Raw genomic sequence first — 6,000 nt, 5'->3', positions numbered from 1 at the left:
TGTTTGGTGAATATATACTTTTCTTTGAAGATGCACAATTTACGAATCCTATTTATTTTCTATACCAGTGTAGAAAATTAACACTCCCAGCAATAATACAATGTGTTTTGGAAAGATCCGTAATGTGTGGCAACATATACACTGAGTATTTTGGTATTACAAAAGAAGAAATATAAATTCGACAAAACATTACATGCAGTTTCCGAATACCGAACATCAAAATACCGATCCCATCTTCTAGTCAAGTTGTGCCACAAACTTCTCTTCTCCCCAATCCTATTCAATACCTCCCCATTAGTTATGTGATCTATCCACCTTATCTTCAGCATTCTTCTGTAGCACCACATTTCGAAAGCTTCTATTCTCTTCTTGTCCAAACTAGTTATCGTCCATGTTTCACTTCCATTCATGGCTACAATCCATACAAATACTTTCAGAAATGGCTTCCTGATACATAAATCTATATTCGATGTTAACAACTTTCTCTTCTTCAGAAATGCTTTCCTTGTCATTGCCAGTCTACATTTTATATCCTCTCTACTTCGACCATCATCAGTTATTTTGCTCCCCAAATAGCAAAACTCCTTTACTACTTTAAGTGTCTCATTTCCTAATCTAATTCACTCAGCAGCACCAGACTTAATTCGACTACATTCCATTATCCTCGTTTTGCTTTTGTTGATGTTCATCTTATATCCTCCTTTCAAGACACTATCCACTCCATTCAACTGCTCTTCCAAGTCTTTTGCCGTCTCAAAGAGAATTACAATGTCATCGGCGAACCTCAAAGTTTTTACTTCTTCTCCATGAATTTTAATACCTACTCCAAATTTTTCTTTTGTTTCCTTTACTGCTTGCTCAATATACAGATTGAATAACATTGGGGATAGGCTACAACCTTGTCTCATTCCCTTCCCAACCACTGCTTCCCTTTCATGCCCCTCGACTCATGATTGCCATCTGGTTTCTGTACAACTTGTAAACAGCCTTTCAATCCCTGTATTTTACCCCTGCCACTTTCAGAATTTGAAAGAGAGTATTCCAGTCAACATTCTCAAAAGCTTTCTCTAAGTCTACAAATGCTAGAAACGTAGGTTTGCCTTTTCTTAACCTTTCTTCTAAGATAAGTCGTAAGGTCAGTATTGCCTCACGTGTTCCAGTATTTCTACGGAATCCAAACAGATCCTCCCCGAGGTTTGCATCTACCAGTTTTTCCATTCGTCTGTAAGGAATTCGAGTTAGTATTTTGCAGCTGTTACTTATTAAACTGACAGTTGGGTAATTTGCATATCTGTCAGCACCTGCTTTCTTTGGGATTGGAATTATTGTATTCTTCTTGAAGTCTGAGGGTATTTCACCTGTCTCACATCTTGCTCACCAGCTGGTAGAGTTTTGTCATGACTGGCTCTCCCAAGGCCGTCAGTAGTTCCAATGGAATGTTGTCTACTCCGGGGGCCTTGTTTCGACTCGGGTCTGTCAGTGCTCTGTCAAACTCTTCACGCAGTATCTTATCTCCCATTTCGTCTTCATCTACATCCTCTTCCATTTCCATAATATTGTCCTCAAGTACATCGCCCTTGTATAAACCTTCTATATACTCTTTCCACCTTTCTGCCTTCCCTTCTTTGCTTAGAACTGAGTTGCCATCCGAGCTCTTGATATTCATACACGTGGTTCTCTTCTCTCCAAAGGCGTCTTAATTTTCCTGTAGGCAATATCTATCTTACGCCTAGTGAGATAAGCTTCTACATCCTTACATTTGTCCTCTAGCCATTCCTGCTTAGCCATTTTGCACTTCCTGCCGATATCATTTTTGAGACGTTTGTATTCCCATTTGCCTGCTTCATTTACTGCATTTTTATATTTTCTCCTTTCATCAATTAAATTCAATATTTCTTCTGTTACCCAAGGATTTCTACTAGCCCTCGTCTTTTTACCTACTTGATCCTCTGCTGCCTTCACTACTTCATCCCTCAGAGCTACCCATTCTTCTTCTACTGTGTTTCTTTCCCCCATTCCTGTCAATTACTCCCTTATGCTCTCCCTGAATCTCTGTACAACCTCTGGTTCTTTTAGTTTATCCATGTCCCATTTTCTTAAATTCCCACCTTTTTGCAATTTCTTCAGTTTTAACCTACAGGTCATAAACAATAGATTGTGGTCAGAGTCCACATCTGCCCCTGGAAATGTTCTACAATTTAAAACCTGATTCCTAAATCTCTGCCTTACCATTATATAATCTGATACCTTTTAGTATCTCCAGGACTCTTCCATGTATACAACCTTTGTTTATGATTCTTGAACCAAGTGATAGCTGATTAAGTTATGCTCTGTGCAAAATTCTACCAGACGGCTTCCTCTCATTTCTTAGCCCCAATCCATAATCACCTGTGTTTCCTTCTCTCCCTTTTCCTACTGCCGAATTCCAGTCACCCATGACTATTAAATTTTCGTCTCCCTTCACTATCTGAATAATCTCTTTTATTTCATCGTACATTTCATCAATTTCTTCCTCATCTGCACAGCTAGTTGGCATATAAACTTGTACTACTGTAATAAGCATGGGCTTTGTGTCTATCTTGGCCACAATAATGCTTTCTCTATGCTGTTTGTGGTAGCTTACCCGCATTCCTATTCATTATTAAACCTACTCCTGCATTACCCCTATTTGATTTTGTATTTATAACCCTGTATTCACCTGACCAAAAGTCTTGTTCCTCCTGCCACCAAACTTCACTAATTCCCACTATATCTAACTTTAACCTATCCATTTCCCTTTTTAAATTTTCTAACCTACCTGCCCGATTAAGGGATCTGACATTCCATGCTCCGATCCGTATAACGCCAGTTTTCCTTCTCCTGATAATGACATCCTCTCGAGTAGTCCCCGCCCGGAGATCCGAATGGGGGACTATTTTACCTCCGGAACATTTTACCCAAGAGGACGCCATCATCATTTAATCATACAGTAAAGCTGCATGTCCTCGGGAAAAATTACGGCTGTAGTTTCCACTTGCTTTCAGCCGTTCGCAGTACCAGCACACTAAGGCCGTTTTGGTTAATGTTGCAAGGCCAGATAAGTCAATCATCCAGACTGTTGCCCCTGCAACTACTGAAAAGGCAGCGGCCCTTCTTCAGGAACCACATGTTTGTCTGCCTTCTTAACAGATACCCCTCCGTTGTGGTTGCACCTACGGTATGGCCATCTGTATCGCTGAGGCACACAAGCCTCCCCACCAACGGCAAGGTCTATGGTTTTATAATAATGATTACTAAAATAAATATGAAATCTAAAACTAAAATTTAAGCTGCATCTTTTTCCTTTCTCTAGTTTGTTACCCTAGCAGATACACTCAACACAAATGTGTCATTAAAATATTAAATAATGGCTTAAATGGTTGGCCGAAGTCTCAAAATTTTCTAATTGGATGGTCCTCGAAGTGTTAGGTTTTGAATGTCTCAAATGTGCCACGATTTAAGAAATTCATTGCATTCTCTCATAACATTATTTATATTGAGGAAAGTAAATTTACTTTGAAAGCAACACTTCTCAAACCATCATTAGCAATGTTTTCCCCACAACCTGTTAGAAATGTTAACAGTTGTGATGCACATCACGCTTTAAGCATTTTGTTATGGAGTACTGAATGCTCGTCTTAAAAGCCACTGATAAATTCTGCTGTTGACATGCACTTTTGTATGCACTATGTTTTGCTGTTTTAAATGATGCATTTTCTCTCCATCTAAAGTTTTATTTTTGTGTTATTCTTTTGTTTGTTTCATTGCTGCTTTATTATTTTGCAGCACTGGGCTAAAGTAAAATTCTTTTTTAGACTATCTATTTTTGCCAGTCAAAATTAAAGAAATTTAAATGAAAATTAAAAAAATGAAAAATTCCTTGAATTCTGAAAAATTCCCAGGCTTTCCACAAATTTTTTCCTAAACCAAGTTTCCGGATTTTTCCCAAGGCATATACACCCTGTTGACAGACCCCTTGGCCTAGTGTAATCAGATGAGCAATTCCAGTACAACTAACACCAACTGTCAGCTACATTCAACACATGGTTCACTGTACCTTTCTCTGTGCATCAGACAGACTGGCTTACATTTCACTATTCTGGCTATATCTTTACAGGTTTCTTTAGGCTATTGATTACAGGGGAAATTCCTGTGTATTGAAAAGGGATAAACTCTAAGAGCAAAAATTGTCCAACCAGCATAGTGCCTTCCACCTAACTACTACACAAACACTTCACTAGTTTAGTAATTTTCATGTTTTCATCCAAAGGCAAGTTTCCATTACTACAACTGGCATGTCTACCCCCACCCCATAGACTGAAGCACCACTTACCACCCTCTACACAGGACAGATACGGATTCCAAAATAAAACTAAATTATTACTAACAGACGAAATTTTAATCCTACAGGTGATTTCTTAAGAATATACAACCACCCTTCCTCTGAGAGGTACCTTACAGCTTTTTTTACTATAAAACCTCATCAATATTTACAGTAACCCAACATTTTGCAATTGACAGTTATCTATAATGATGTACTGTCTGCAAGAAACAGCATAAATATTCCATCAGATCTTGATAAGATTTCAATGTGATGTGAAGATTGGCAATTTAAATGTTCAGAAATGAAAATTTTGCACTTCGCAAAACAAAAAACCTAGTATACTAAGACTAATATCAATGAGACAGTTGGAATCAGTCAACTACAAATACCTGAGTGGAACACTTTGTAGGGTTATGAAGTGTGATCACATAGGCTCTGTTATGGGTAAAGCAGCTGGTAGACTTCTGTTTATTGGTAGAATACAGGGAAGTGCATCAGTTTGCAAAGGAGACTGCTTACAAATCACACACACAACTGGTTCTAGAATATTGCTGAAGAGTGTGAGATCCATAGCAAATAGTACTAATGGGGGATATTGGGTATACACAGAGAAGGGCAACACAAATGGTCACGGGTTGGTTTTATCCATGGGAGAATGTCTGAGGACACTGAAGAAACTAAACAGGAAGACACTAAGAAAAACTTATAAACTAGCAAGAGAAAACATTTCAAGACCTGGCTTTAAATGACAGTTCTGTGAATACAGTTTAAACCTGCCTTTCCTTTCCTGTGATTAACACTTTTCATGCTTTTTATAACATCATTGTTCTCACCCAATTTCCTGTCTTCAGAATGTTTATTTTCCAATAACTTGTTTATAATTTTCCTATAATTTACACTTTAAGAACAACTGTTCATGGAGAAAAACTGATTTAAAATAATGCTGATCAATCAGCGTTTATAAATAGTATGCAGTCAAGTTTCTTTACAAAACAGGACACTGCTAAGCAGATCTGAACCAGTACATGGGTAGAAGTCTGAACAGTTTGTGCCTTATCTCCTGCCGCTGCCAAGCTCCACTTGATGTGGTGGTTGATGAGAGTAATAAGGTTCGTATGAACAGAAATATCATGGCGAATCACAACCAGTTCCAAACTGTCTACTGTGCATGTGCAGCTTCATGATTGTTGCAATTGTCCTAACAGCTTTCTCAAGCCATATTTAGCACACTTCATCTTTTGAGCAATTTTTGTGCTAGCCGACACCTTTGCTCACTTTATGTGGTTCAAACGTTTGATGTAAACACAGCACCAGTGATGTATTTCTTCATGCTTAGCAAGACATGTTTCAAGAATTTATTCTTGTAACATACAATATTTGCCCAAGTAATTTTTTGTTTCACAAACAATGCTATTGATACTTAGTATGTGTGGTTTCTAAGTAAATAAGGAGGCACAGTACCTAATAATTTCAAAAAGACAACTTCAGTACACGAGATGCAGAAGAAAACACATGCAACAACCACACAAAAGACTTAGACAAACATTTGTAGTTAACGATTAAACTAAGCATTTGGTTTTCAGAAGGGAAAATGCTTAACTGGTACAATGTTTAACAACTTAAATAATGAATAACAACTGCAGGCTTTCAAATACATT

Source organism: Schistocerca gregaria, chromosome 2, assembly GCF_023897955.1.
Source record: "Schistocerca gregaria isolate iqSchGreg1 chromosome 2, iqSchGreg1.2, whole genome shotgun sequence".
In the NCBI taxonomy this organism is placed as follows: domain Eukaryota; kingdom Metazoa; phylum Arthropoda; class Insecta; order Orthoptera; family Acrididae; genus Schistocerca; species Schistocerca gregaria.
Note: the sequence above shows the minus strand (reverse complement) of the source record.